The following is a 15,843-nucleotide window of genomic DNA, read 5'->3' on the forward strand; positions in this document are numbered from 1 at the left end:
AGGATTTTCATCTTCAGATATTCGCTCATAATTTAAATATTTTCAAAAAGCTTGTTTTAATGTCTTTATTACGCTGGCCAGAGACCTGCACTTATTGCATTGTCATATTTTCAACATTTTCATTAAATTCTCAAATTTAATAAATCGAAACCCCGGTACTAAAAAGACCCGGGTAGGGTTGGGTAATTTAAAAGCCAACCTCTAATTATATATTAAAATCTCTGCAGAGTTAAGAAAAATAGTTGACAGCAATGACATATAAGCAACGTGTAAATTGCTTGATGATCCTCGGAGAGAGAAGGTTGGTCGCACACTCAGAAATATTTTCTTCTTTTAGACTTGACCGTTAATTATGTTTACATTTTGTTTAAAAAATTTATTAAAACAAAACAGAAACAAACACAGCACGTTTGGACACACAGTGTGTCTAATTTATCTGATACTCGTGGTGTGTCCAAGTTATTCTCCCAATATACACTTCCCCAAGAGGCATTTTTATCTTCTTTCGATGAGGAAAGTCTGTATACTAACATACCACATGTCATTTTATTTTGAAGAAAAGCAAAACAATCTACCTATGGATTTCCTCTTGAAATGTATATTGGAATCAAACTACTTTTTATTTAAAGGTCCATTTTATTTACACATTCAAGGCACAGCCATGGGCTATGCTTTTGCTCCAAACTATGCAAATTTAATATATGGGATATTGGGAAAAACTATATATTAATGACACTGCCCCTAACCCACTCCTGTGGGATGTTTTGTTTTAGATGTATTGATGATGTCATATTAATATGGACGGGATCTGAGACTGATTTGTTTTTGTTTAGAGATTACATAAACAATACCAATCTGAACTTTACTATGGAATATAGCTAAAATAAGACTTACAGTATGTGTATCAAAATTACTATTTCTGTACTTGTACTTCAAAATATGGTATATCAGCAAAGAATTAAGATTATGTAACGCATAATCATTAAAATATATATACATATATATATATATATATATATATAATATGCCTGCTGTGAAATTCACATTTGTCTCTTACATTTTGCTTATTATGGTTAATTGTTTTAAACTGTAAGGCAGATGGTATAGGAATCTGTTACCGGTATGTTGTTATTTATTATGGAGACCAAACACAGTTACTAACATTCTCTTTTTTTAAATAGTGAAAAAAAAGCATGTAAATGTAATCCCAGTTTTCATGTTAAGAATAAAGATGATTAACACCTAAATATATTTTTTGTTGTTTTATACAGTGTTAGTTCCTTTGTTCAGATTCAGTGTACTCTTTAAATACATACAAAATACAGGATTTATAATGGCTTTTTTGCAGCAAAATTGTTCACACCCGCAACAGACCATGTACATAATGTAAGTAATGTTTTTTTACTTTCCATCCAATGTAAGCTGCATGTGTTCCTAGTTAATGATAAGATGATGTAGGGAGACCATTTTATTAAAAAGAAGAAAAAAAAATGAAGTGATGTTGAAACGTGGTTCTGTGACTTTTGACCAGGAATGCAGGCAGTAAAATGCCAGACTTGGATGATGTTATGAATTGTATAGCTATTCTTAATTTACATCACAGTAGCCCTGTCCATCAATGTGGTAATTTCACTTTTTAAAATTATTTTATTTGAAATGCTTCATATGGCATGGACATGGAGGAAGTGTGCCATTCAACATAGCAAAACAGACTTTCCAGCAAACAGGACATTTCAAGTCAGAGACAACAATATATTGGTAAATTACTTAAAATACATATCGATTCATAGCTTTATATGAGCACTGAAAATGCACTCAATGGAGGTACAGTATAAAACCCTCTTTGCAGATTGATGCAGTGCTAAGAAATGTCAGTACCAGTCTCCTTGATGACCGGACACCTAAATGAAGATTACTCTGTTACAAATCTTGTCAACAGCCTAAATCTGTAATCTGAAAATAGTTTATTCAAAATTATGAAAAATTGAAAAATGTGTTAAGGGTAGAACATGTAAAAAAAAAAAAAAAAAAAAAATTACATTGGCTTATGTTCCAGAAACTTGTAACATTTATCCTGGCTATTCACTCACTTTACATTGCGTTTGCCTGTTGTGTTTTGTTTTGTTTTTTGACTCGCATGAAATATCACTGTTCCAATACAGTAACTGTTGTGGTATTCTGGTTGTTTAGGGCATGTTCACATTGGGTTTGTTTCAAATAGTCTCAGAACACTTTGAGTTAAAACAATGAAGCAATTTGCTTGCTGGAAGCAAATGTGCCAAGTTCGTTTGGGCGTGAAATGGTGTTGTTTTTTTTGGTTCATTTCCATGTTTTTTTGGAACTGAATTCATTTGTGTTCACATTGCTATTTGCAAGTGAACTAGGTTAGTTCTTTTTATCATTAGTGGACCGGATGTTCACACTGTCAGCAATGAATCTTGGGCTGTTTTTAAGATGGCAGTGATTGGTGGATTGTTCTGTTTTTTGTCAGCATGTGTTGAAGCAATTGGAACACTGGAGGAAAGTACAGTCCAGGAGCTGGAGGGAGAGCGTTCTCTTTGTCAACGTTTGCCTGGATTTTGGTTTCCGACCGTGTTTATTTCACTCTCCATAATGTTCCCCTTGACATTTTTTGACCAAACTTTATACTTTTAATTCTTGCAGAATACAAGACGTGCAACGCTACCAACCATCCAACTCAGGCTGTCGTAGTTAGGTTAGTTTGCCAAGTGAACTCAGTTGTTCACACTACACTCCAAACGAACCAAACCAAACTGACTTTAGAACCAACCCTCCTAACAAACTCAGTGTGAAGACTCAGTTTGAAGTTTAAAGCATCCCTTATACTGTAGCTACTCTCTAAGTTCAGCTGGTACACCAGAGTGTAATGATTAACCCTTTCCCCTGCAACACTCTTTCACAGTGGATGTTTCAGAGCTTTATTAAGACAACAGGGTTGTTATTCACTTAACTCTTTAAAAGTTCAATTGTTTTTTAAGCATTTTAAAATGTCTAAAATATCTTTCCCTGTGTCATGTCCTGAAGTAATATTTAGCATTTTCAGAGAGACTAAACCTGGGATTATTGAAATTAAATCTTTAGGTAGTCTAGATGCTAGCGTACTAAACATTTGCAGTTAAATGTTGCAGCAAAATTACAGTAAACCATATATTTGTTAAAAATAAATAAATACAGAACTTGCATGTTAAAATGCTTAAGGCTGAATGACATGTATATTTCCATAACTTTGCAATGCATTCACAGCAGACATAGAAATACATTACTAATATTCATAAAATGTAGTTTACAACAACTGCTCCAGTTTTTTAATGCAATTAAAAGAACTGCCTACAACAACATAGATGTCTGCAGGCATAACCTGGAATGTAATTGCATTGCCTCTGAGGTGGCATAAATAAAAGACTGTGTCCAGATATTTTAAATTAGAAAACAAGGGTTTATTGTTCTTTAATTGTATGTGAAAGAAGGCTGAAACATAATTGTGCAAACAGGCCTGGTCTTGTTTTTCATAGCAAATGTAAAAACAAAAAATATTTTAAAACCCTGCAATTTTGGGTGATACTGTACAGTAAATGCTGTGCATCATCTGGGTTAAATGTAACTTCCCTACATGCACAATGTAATGTATTATACAAGAGCGACCTGTAACCTCTGGAAGTTGATTTTGACTTGGGGACTTGTTTACAAATGCAACCAATAAGTGAGTCAGCGTGCATTATAGCAAGAAGACAATTGAACTTGGGCTTTATATACAGTAGAACCAATTACAGGTTATTAGTGTTTAATAGCTACAGGATTATAATGTTATAAAAGGACCTTGGTGTTTCACATGACTATGAAATAATTAAGAATCATTAAGTTTGTGTGTGTATTTGGGAATGTTCATATGAAACAAAAACACATTGGAAATGTGAAAAAAAGTCAAGTTATCAACAGTGCCCAGCCATTTAAGTGGAGATATCAAAAATACAAGCCAAGTTTCAAGAAACCATTGGAGCAACCTTGGTCAGCACCAAGCAAATAGGCACAACTGGAAAAGTGGTGGGGATCAAGGTTGCCCCAATTGTTTCTTGAAACTTGGCTTGTATTTTTGATGCAAGTTCGATTCGCTTTTATTGTGCCTGAAAAACACAAGCCAAGTTAGTAGAAGCAATTGGGGCAACCTTGAAAAATCTTGTCCAGAGAATTCTGTTGGCTGACTTTTTTCAAAATACTGTTTAATTTCTCAGCTAATCATGTAGCACTGACAGTAACAGGAGGCGGTGTGGTCCAGTGGTTAAAGAAAAGGGCTTGTAACCAGGAGGTCCCCGGTTCAAATCCCACCTCAGCCACTGACTCATTGTGTGACCCTGAGCAAGTCACTTAACCTCCTTGTGCTCCATCTTTCGGGTGAGACATACTTGTAAGTCACTCTGCAGCTGATGCATAGTTCACACACCCTAGTCTCTGTAAGTTGCCTTGGATAAAGGCTTCTGCTAAATAAACAAATAATAATAATAACACAACACACTTGCAAACTGAAGGTTATAGTTTCAAATCCCATGCATGCCAGACCTTCTTTAATATTTATATTATATAAAAAAATATATTTTTTGCAGGCAAATGTTCCATTTTAAAAAATAAATAAATAATTTAATATAAATGATACAGACGTCAAAATAAATGTATTCCCTGGTATATTTCCATCTTGACAAAACAAGTTATCAAATTATCATTAAACTCGGATGTCATGTAATATACATATGCGTGGATAAAACTCCCTGTGGTCATCCAAAAAATACATTGGGAGGAGGAGGAGGAGGAGGAGAAGAAGTTTACTTTGGCAACTTATTTCTCTTATTGTATGATAGGTCTTGACTTTTTATACATTTCACCTAAGAGGGTTGGGAACTACAAATTAAAAGTGAAATGGTGCTTTTGGCTGATTTACTTTTGCTGCACCAATACCCTGAAAACATGTAAACTATCCTTGCTGTATAGAGAGTCTGGCAGGTCTCGCTGATAACTTGGCGCAAGGAACTACCATTCCTCTCAATGATATATAAACCATCAAATTATAAGGCAATTGCCCTTGAATGTATGTCCAAACATTTTTTTTTAAAACCATGAGACACTTGAAACGTTCAGACAGACACCTCACTGTTTAATCAATTGTACTATATGTAATTATTGCCAATGTCTAATACTATAATAATATGAAATTACTATTGTTGACCATGTCTGCCTGTTGCAGTGTCAATTATATTGGAGCTGTAATTGGAGGAACACAGGATGTGCACACCCACAACACTTTGAAAGAAAAGATACAAACATAACAATACTATCAGAGAAAAGTCAAAGTTTTATATGCACATATAGTACATAGTCAGTGAATGGAGCTTTGGAAAAAATAAACAAAGGTAAGGTTGTCATGGATCTGAAATTGCAGTTTTTTGGTAATTTAAATTGGAAAGGAAATATACATCGAGGGCTCATTACGTGCTCTATTGGACAGCACAGTCCAGCCTCCTGCTGATAGTTTCGTTCTACTTGGCTTCTCAATCCAGACAGATTGAAGACGGTATCAGCCAGCATGGGAGGTTATGAAATAGTGTCATGTATCACACCTGCATGCCCCTAGCAGTAAAGTAGTAATTGGTCTAACTTACAGACAGCCCTTTTTCCATCAAAATGGTTCTTACACAATTAGATTTATATGCATCCATGAGAATCTTTCAATATAGAATATTTTCCATCAGTATAAACAAAATAGTTTTTAATGTGTTAAACTTCCTGCAATCTTGGATTATAGATGACATCAGTTGCAAAACATATATCCTGTCTTGCTAGACCACCAATAATTTTGATTACTTCAATTGTTCTCAAAGTTTTAGATAGGGAAGAAGGAAGAAAAAGGCTCAGAGAAATTACATTTTAAGTAGTCATGTGTTACTGTACAGCCAACTCGAGCCTTTAACCACGACGTGTAAACGACTAACCTTCAAGGGGTCATTCTAGTACAGTCAAGTGCACAGACACAAGATAAAAGTAAAGCAATGGTGACCAACAAGACTGGCACCACGTTTCAGAAGAGGGTGGTAAAAACAAGGAGAAATGGGCAACCCAATCTTCATGCATTCCTAGAAAATGGATTTACTCTTGTGAGACATGTTTTGCATATGAAGAGAGGACTCGGACTGGAGACCACCGAGAAATAGCAGATCCTAAGATCAGTTTTGACAGCTTCGTATGGGGCACTCTACCCGTCAAAACCCAATCTGTGCCCTATTATGCTAGGGACACTACTCTAGATGCAGTCATTTTCCTTACCCCATGACACAAGTTTGAAGAAGATATTGTATAAAACATTGTGCTGCATTTTTAAACTTTATGTTCATCCACCAACAGGCCTGTTAAGAATTGTTAAAACATACTGCAGAAGTAATACCATAGAGACAGAATGAAAATTAAACCAAATTTGTTTTCCATGCAAACTATAGTGTAAGGCATGCCAATTTATTTGCCTCCACAAGAAGGCTCTGGAGCATAACTAACTTCTGAATGTCAAGTTAAGTCTGTCATTTTTACTGCCCGCTGCAGAGCATCAGTGTTAGGTTTAGCTGTATCAGACTGGAATGGGTCCAGTTAGGCTTTGATTGTGTCAGTATGTGCTGCCAGGAACATAAAATGACTGCACTTTATATACCAGTGGGAAACTTTTTATTTTTATTTAACAAAGATCTGAAAGATAGCCCAAGGGGATTAAAAAACTACTGCCCATTGTTAATTCAATTGCTCTTGAAAACACTGACCCAGCTTGAAGCAAACCATGAAGCTATAGCTGCCACCCGTCCGTGTCATGGTTAAAGCTCTGCTACATTTAAGAAGCTGTAGTCTCCTGCGCTAAGCCATTCAGACCCCTCCAAACAATGCATTTTTCCATGCCATAAAGCTGATACTTTTATTGTATGGATACACTACATGGCACCACCTTTGAAAGCCGTTTATCATTTTGAAAGGGCCCCTCAGTGTCTGAATCTGAAGTTTTTTGTCTTGTTGTTAAATGGTTAGTTTTTCATGAATCTATGTCAATGATTGGTTGACGCATGCTATGGGAACATTATAGTTTGCTATGTTTTAGGCTAATACAATCTAAAATGCTGAGGTGTGCTCATTGATAAGCAGATGTTTAAACACAGCCACATAGAAGAGAAAAATAAATAATGTATCAGCAGTTTCATAGTGTGTAAACCACAGGAACGATAACAATACGTGTGCATGGAGATATCCATTTGTTTAGCTGCAGTACTGCGAACACAGTCATGTGGTGGAATAAGGACTAAACTTACTAGTTTAGTCAATATAAAATGCTTCCAAACCCAGCCTAAAATTGTATCCCTGTTTTTGATTACTGACAAAGTATCTGAGGTCTAAACATTTTTCTAAAGGAAACCCCCTCTGTATTTAACCAATTTTCAGCTCACCTCACAGAACTCAATCCCTCTTTTAAAACACCTCTCTATCGGAAACATATAACAGATTTTAGGCTTATTCAAGTTGGTTTCACTAAAATGTAGTTTTTATATTTTCATTGTTCTGCACTCCACAGAAGACAGCACTCACAGATAGCATTGACTAAAAAAATCTGGACTGTTTCCCTGAGGACTTGGGTTCACAACTGCTATATCTTATATCTTTTCAGTATGCAACTTAATAGAAATCAGAAATTTGCAGTTTTTTCAAAAAGAAAAAAGAAATGACTTGCTTAAGGCCATCAATTTAGACGACTGGCTTTAGGCAGGAAATATGCAGTTGAGTATCCTGAATGCAGAATGTGCTTTATGTGCCTGGGGTTGATCAATTATGTCAGTGAACCATATGAAGGTAGTAATGAGTATTCCTTCAAAAAAGTGCCATGACAAATTACTAGAAATCCAAGATTTTCCATGGAAAAACCCTAGCTGGGTGAACAGCAGTATACAATGTTGTAATAACTGCTGATGAAAAGCTATCTGGAAGTAACCTGATTCTGTTAGTAGGTTAGTGCTCCAGTTTACCCATTATGTTTATAGTATGTGCACAACACAATAGTTCCAGTCTTGCAAAGCATTTGGCTGTGAACTGATTTGGAGTCGTTTTATGGTGATGAAACATTTTTTTTAGGTGGTAGTTCGGAATTAAGGAAAGCTTCAGCAGCTTCTTCTAAGATCATCTGCTAAATAGTATTTTCACAACAGCTTTAATAATCGTGTTACTGAGTTTAAAAACATTTTATTTAGTTGGATTTTATTTTATAAACACTGTTAAAAGTAATTACTATCACCCAGGCGTCTGCAGCTAGTGACACATCACTGAATATGAACAGCTGTGTAAATGGCTGTGTTTACATATTGTGTAAGTCACATGTTTGCTTTTTCTTTTTCTTGAAATAGCCTTGAAGGTTCGTGTTCTTAGAATACAAATTTGCTTCTGACTGTTTAGCGAAACCTTGAGACATATAGGGCACATCATTTCAGATAAACTTATTGAATCAAACTCAATACCTCACACAGTGAGGTATTCTTTGATAAACCATAGGATGACCTTTTCATGTAAAGATGTTCTTGTTACTTCTCCTAGCTGAAAGTTTTGCTCTTTTTTTTAACAATTCCACTTTTTTCCATAAATGTAGTGTTGTTAACACATCATATAATTACATTGGGTTGTAATATCACAACAAAGGGTAACATTTGTTGGGGAACTGACAGTCAATAAACGGACAAAACAGAAATATTTATATTGTGGCCAGTAACGGTATTTTACACTAAATGGTTAGAAGCAGATATTTAAGTAATAACAGGATTTTGAATGCTAATGAATGTGAATTGAAGAGAGATTCCAGTTATACAATATAAAATACATTTTTGTTGTCCACCAAAATTACACATTTGTTGAAAGACATTGGCTATGTTTACCATAAAAATCAAGGTAGCACAGTATGATCGTAGCACTACTATTCCTGAAAAGAAATCCAATGACCCTGTCCTTTTTATATCATGACATGGGTTTGCAGCAAACTTCAATGTATGCCAGTGGATGTCATTGTATGGCATTTAAGAAGGGATAGCACAAGAACCATACTGTGAATTACATGCACATTGCATTAAAAAGGGTGTTTACAACAGCTTTGTAAGATTACAGAAACATTGCAATTTTACTTACCTACAGTAATCATGGCCACCCAGGTTTACAGTAAATGTTTGGAGCATTCTGCTTGTCATGCTTCATAATTTTTTTTTTGGGGGGGACGGGACACAATCTGTTTTTTCTGCCAAAAGTTGTTGTAAACATTAGTCTAGGTACTGCACTTACTGGGAAATAAGTTCTATAAAATCATAATAGCTCCATCAGTTTAATTTCTTATATGGATTGAGTTACATGTGAACAGAGTATAATACAATTCCGATAGAAATGTTAACTGGTTCTCACCTTTTCAACCTCATACTTTGGAGTTGTTGGAAAATGAATAATTAGTATTTAGTATTAACACTAAAACATTGTCATGCTTTGAAACTGAAAATAACTGTGATAAATGATTAAATGTCTTTTTTGTGGCTGCTCTTTATTTGGGTTTGTGTGTTTTACTGCAATGCTAATGGGTGTTTCATCAATACCATTAGCTTTTAACAGCATTTTAAATTGGCAGTTTGGTTTTGAGAGGCAGGTCTTTCACTTTTAATGCTTTATCTGGGTTAAGGTAAATATCAAGTCTCATTACTAAGAGCCAGTTCTGCTGGGAATGCAGAGATATTCAAAGATTTTATTTCCTGTGCAAATGTTGCTATGTTTTAAAAGGAGAAAACACAAATCATATAAAAGAAACACATTTTACTAGGCTAATTATGTTGACTCAACTTAAGAGTTTGGTGTCATTAACTGGCAAGGGTGGACCTGCTTCAGCTCTGTTATTTTGGAAACACAACATAGTATGTGTATTGTATTACCATAATGTGGTTTCTAATTTTAAAACGTCTAACCTTGTTTCTTATTTACATGCAGCCTGATTTTCTGGTTTGTTTTTCATTTCAAAGAAAAGCAACTTGACACTCACTAAAAATCTGTAAATTCAGACCTCCGTCTACCTACATCCTCTTATTGGGTAAGCCAGGTTTGTTTCCTAACAAAACATCTTAGACTGGCAATTTTACAGCATGTATACTGTTACACCCACTAATAACTTCTAAACCATCTTAATTACTGCTGAATCTGAATTTCCGTCTACCACATTGAATTCTTTTCAGGCCAAAATAACGTGGAAAAACAAACAGCTAGAGGGAGGTCTCCTGTTATATCTTCTCTTCTAGGCACAGATACTGTAGGACCTGCCAACACTGATCTAGACCCAGGTTTGTTTTGCAGAGTTGCATTTCTGTATATATATTTTTTCAAGAATCTTAAAATTATCAGTGTTTGGGGTTGGCTGCTTTCCACAATACTAAAAGTGATGGTTGCTTTTTTTTGCCCTTTGCACACAATGCCCAATGATCTTGAAGCGATTTGGTTTTCACATATTTTAAAGGTTGTTTTTTAGTCTCAGAGTATAGTATTGAAACTGTAATTTTCATAATTCCGAATGATACCGACAAAAGATTAAACTGATCCAAACCCGATAACGACATTTTTATACAATGAAAAAGCGTGGGCATTTGTAGCACTACATCAGTGGCATTTTCAGGAGCGCTTCGCGCACTTTGCTGCATACAGGCGGTTCATATTAACATCCCTTAATATTTTTTATATACTAACATAGATGGAAAGTTATGACAAGGCTTACCTGATTGATTCTGATAGCCCTTAGTAGGCTCATTCCGAAAGGAAATACATTGTTTCCGAATCTCATTTACTAGTTTATTTGATGTGTGTCCATTCTGCAAACATTCTGAATGAGCTGGAGCAATATCTAAGACTTTGGTGATGTATATTGAAATAACACAGTGCTGCTATAATTGTGGGTAGGTCCCTTCAATAGTTGGAAATGAAAACAACACCGTCTTGGGTTTTCTTTTCCCCGCAACCACTTGCAAAACAGACTTTTTTTAAAAAAATTTTATTGAATGCAACATTAATCCATAATAAAACATCAAAATACAACATGCAAAGGAAACATGTACAGTGTGAAAGATGTCTTCTACACAAAACAAAAGCAGGTACAAGTTCCTTCCTTATGGAAAATTAGACGGACCATGTTTGTCACACAGACTAGTGTGTTTCCACACGGAGGTAATACAAGCTTATACAACGCTTCATTGGGCATGCACCGGTACATTTCAGAGCACATGTGAGGGTACATGCGGAAGTCATGTTTTTTGGCTCAGAAGAGATGTTCAAGAACAGTGATTTTGGACATAGCAGTGTGGCATTATGCAGATGTTTGGGCGCATACGGATTATTATACAATGACCAAATACATTCGGAACAGCAAGGTGGGATAGTTTACGTTTTATTTTTCATGTAGTACTGATGTACCCTTTAAGCGAATCTCCAATATATCTGAGCTACCACTATGACAGACTTTTTAAAAAGTGGCAGTGGACATTTTTCCCAGGTAGCATCAAGATTTCATCTCAACAAGTTAATGACAACAACTGCAGCATACTGTTTCAACTGTGTTTTAAGAACTGGACCAACTGTGCGACAGTAATGTGCTGCCAGGAGTTGACTGTAATGTTAAGGTAATGTGTTCTTTCTTGTCAAGGATCTGAGGGGGTTGGATGTGGTGAAAACAGAAGTGTAGCCATCTACTACAGATGGGCATTCTTTGGATTCTAGATTGCAATGAGTGAGGATTTTACATTGCAATGTGAGACTCATCACCTAAAACAGAGGTTCTCAATTTTTCTTTTTGTTTGGAGGACCCATTTTAAAATTGAATAGGGGCCACAAACTGAATACTGACAAAGAAAGAAAGACTTTCCTGCAGTGTTACAGGCGTGCTCTGTTGATCCCTGGCAGTAGCTGTCTTTATTACAAAATGACCCTATTCAGTAGTATTCACAGTGAGCCACATCCCTGTCCTGGGTTGTTCCAGGGCAATCCAGGCTGACAAGAAAAAAAAAAAAGTATGTATTACATAATTCCCTAGTGATGTTTAAAAACAGTGGTATGCTCTTTTGCAAATAAGGTTCATTATTAACAGTTTATTATCAGTCAGCCCATAAAGATTTTAATTATTCATGCATGTATTTCCCTGTATACTTAGGAAACAAATTTTTTTTATTGCCAACATCGTTAAATCGATATTTCATTTAATGCTGCAGTGTTCATTATATTTTAAAAATACTTGCCTGAGGCTTTGGGAACCGCAGTGCTATTTTATATAGAGCACAATGATTGGTTTAATGGACTTTCTTCCCAATTATCCAGTAATGGCTCAAAATATGAATAATTTAATTGTCTGGGTTTTTTTTTTGTTTGTTTGTTTGTTTTTTTCAACTGCACGAGGCAGGCCTACCCGGAGGGTAAAGACATCTTCTTCGGGTCTGTAAACGGAGATCTGTGCTGACTATCTGGCTCATGCATGGTTCTGCAGGAAGAGGGCAGCAGCCTGGTAAGATCCGCCAGTCAGTCATGGCGATGACACAGAGAGGTGGGGAAGAGGGTGTGTTGGCTTTCCCTCTCTCTGAGTGGCTGAGAGGTGCGCCTTGGGGGATTGCTCGGCCCGTAAGTACTACACTTGGTTATGCATTCGGGTGGCCGTGATTAGGAATACCCAGAGACGCTGGTTGAGAACACCAGTGTAAACAAAGACCAGGCAGGAACGCCAGCGGTTGAAGAGAGGACAAAACAGGCAAGCACAGCTGAGGAAGACAGCCCACCTTAAACAAATAAAACAATAATTAAAATAAATTATTGCGTACCCGAGGGGACGTGTGTAGAGATACAGGGAACTCTGGCCACCCCAGTGCATAGAGAACAGCCGAGCATAGGACGGAGACCCGAACTGACCAGCATAGCGGCAGTGGGGGCACTGTGTAAGCAGCACTTTCGTTTTGTAGTTTTATTACTGTGTTTTATTTTCTCTTTTTATTTTGCCTTTGGTTTTCATTATTATTTTTGAGCACCTGTGAGTGCACCTGAGTATACCTGTGTTGGTAACCCTGTGGTCCTGATTACCGTTGCCGGTATACAGGCCAGACAACAGCACCCTCTGCGGGCTAAAATAAATCAAAAAGGAAATAAGTAAAACTGGGCACCTGTGCAGTGTTTTTACGGTGAACAGATGTCCTGATAAAATCGGGATTGCCCCGATATTAGGGGCTTTGTCCCGAGTCCCGATCGAGGTACACCTCATATTTCAGAGCATGATAAAAGCCTAAAAATAGTGGTACTTAATTCTAAAGCAGAGTGCTGTCATTTGTTAAAAGGCAAGCATGCAACATCTCCCAACAGTTGCTGCCGACATTCTCTGTCTGGTGTGGATTTGCCCATACATTGAGACTGCACGTCTGCAGCATCCACTGAATTGGTTGGAAGTGTAAGACAAAGCTTTGCCAAGTTATACAGATGTGGACAATTAGAAACAGTCCCAAATCTTGGTTACCCAAAGGTATCTGGCATTCTTTAACAAAGTCCATATATGCAGCATGTTCATTGTCATGTTATTTGTCCCATCCAGGAATTTATTTTATCAGTACTGAGTCAAAACAAAGAAAACTTGCCTATTCGGGTCTAAAATTCTAACTGCGTTTAAAAAGTAAACAGCAGGTTGTTTGAACCTGAGGTAGCGGTGCTTAATTGTACCTGTAGTGCTGATTTAACTTGGGTACAACCAACAGGAATACTTTTTGGTCTGCGCTGACTTTCCAGTTTGTTTTCTGAAAGGTGTTGTTTGTTTCACGTTCTGTTTAGCAGCCTCTATAGTAGCCTTTTGTTTAATGTGCGATTCTGAAGTTATAGCAATCAATCGTATTTTCTTTAAGTCACATTACAAGATGTGCAAAACAATTCCCTCCATCTGCATGTACAGTTTATTTGGGAAATGTCTTGGCACGATCCTCAGCCGAAATATACTTTGCTTTTTTCTTTGTCGTCCATTTTTGGTATTTTACATCTATGCCGAAAACTAGATTTTAGCAACCTAAATCAAAACAATTCAGCACTGACTTTGTCCCACCTGCTACATACAGTACAGCAGGTCACAGAAAAGCCAATACAGACGCACAGATAGACTGATTAAAACATTGTTGTCATCTGAACAGTAAACAAGAAAGTTAGCCGCACTGGATTTAAAAAAAAAAAAAAAAAATTCTCTAAGTTTTTGTTTTTGCCAAAGTGCAATGCACACAGGAAGACGAAGGAATAAAAAAAAGCCTATCTACAAAAGAAAGATATGTAGTTTGCGTCACTTGCGTTGTGCAGTAGTTCATGAGATTTCTTTCCTCCCCTCACCAACTGAGAGTGTCCCAATTTTTCACTCTTGCTATCTGGTCACCCTAAGTGTTTTCCAATATCATCTTCTGTCTCCCGTGTCAGTGGATACCTTCACCCTTCCACAGGGTTAAATTAAATAAATAAATAATAATAAAGAGATAAATCAATCCAAATTATTAATGATTTTATGAACTTCAATAATTTGGCCAAACATGTGTTCGTTAAACCTTCTTCTGTTTAGTTGCAGTCTTAGTCTTTTCTTGTAGATCTTCTAGTTGTTTATTTATAAATGTATTGCAGAACTGAAGTGTTGAATACAGGTCAAATAACTTGGCAGTGCATAGGATAAACACTTTGAATGCATTGTTTAGATGTAAAAAAAATGCCCTTATATAAAACAAGTATATTCCAGCCCAGGTACTGTAGTGATTTCAGCTGTTGATTTATTTATTAAACGTGTTTCTCAAATGAAACGTTTTGATCTAATGTTTTCCCCACCCAGGCTTTCACCTTCTTTACATGCTGTGTTACTCTGGAACCATCTGTTACTTTTTCCATCGTCCCTTCAGATTTACCCAGGGAATGAAAGAGAAATTTTAATTTGCTTGGTGGTTTACATCCATGATTTCTCGATAACTTTGTACTTTTCCCTTTAAGCCGGGACATAGTAGATGCATTCTGGACACTACGTGCCTTTAACCTTTATACAACTGTCTGGCTTGTGGGTGGTAAATCTCTTTGATTTAATCACTTTACATTTCCTTTGTACTTTCTTATGCTTTGCTATTTCTCTTTCCACTAAGGACTGTCTGATGGTATGCTAACACTCCGTTTGTGTAAATGAACTGCCCTTGGCTGCTACTTAGAGTCATGGAAACCAAAGAGATTTATTTTAAATTTCCCGTTAAGATAGAGGCATTCAATATAATCACGACCGTGATATTAACCTTTTAATTTACTGTGAGATTTAGAACTGGAAAATATCAAAGTGAATTTTAAAGCTTGATTCAAAATAATTTCAGAAAATAGAAGATTACACTATTGGTATAGTACCTGGATTGCTTAATATACAGGGCCTTGGACAAATTAGAAACACTTCTGATATGTAACATATACTCTTGTATATGGGTAATCGATTTGTTATGGAAATACAATAAATTACATTTATTCTGTAATATATAAAAATAAGTTGCATCCCCCTGTTGAAAACCTGATAGAGGGCTGATAGTACACAAATACTTCTGAATCTGAGACTGCCCAAATTATAGATGTTTCACAATGCATGGGCCATCACTGCAGATTTCCATGCTCAACTTCCATGAAGGAATTAAAATGGTTATTCCTTAAATAATTCTGTACGTGCTGTATTGCACCAAAATTATTTTAAGTTTGCATTAAATTTTTTTATTTTTTTATTTTTGATTCAGTACCTGT

General features: G+C 36.2%; 1 protein-coding gene across 25 annotated transcripts in view; it reads left to right on the plus strand.

Annotated features, from left to right (window-relative positions):
- The window catches only part of LOC117415093 (neuronal cell adhesion molecule-like), an 88,609-nt gene that overhangs the window by 14,585 nt on the left and 58,181 nt on the right, over positions 1-15,843 (plus strand). Inside the window, exon 2 of one of the 25 annotated variants that reach the window (XM_059027466.1) lies at positions 12,485-12,586. The exons of the other annotated variants lie outside the window; for them this stretch is intronic. The gene's annotated coding sequence lies outside the window, so the exon portion shown is untranslated. The remainder of the gene's footprint in view (positions 1-12,484; positions 12,587-15,843) is intronic. 25 annotated transcript variants of the gene reach the window in all.

This window comes from Acipenser ruthenus, chromosome 7, assembly GCF_902713425.1.
Source record: "Acipenser ruthenus chromosome 7, fAciRut3.2 maternal haplotype, whole genome shotgun sequence".
In the NCBI taxonomy this organism is placed as follows: Eukaryota; Metazoa; Chordata; class Actinopteri; order Acipenseriformes; family Acipenseridae; genus Acipenser; species Acipenser ruthenus.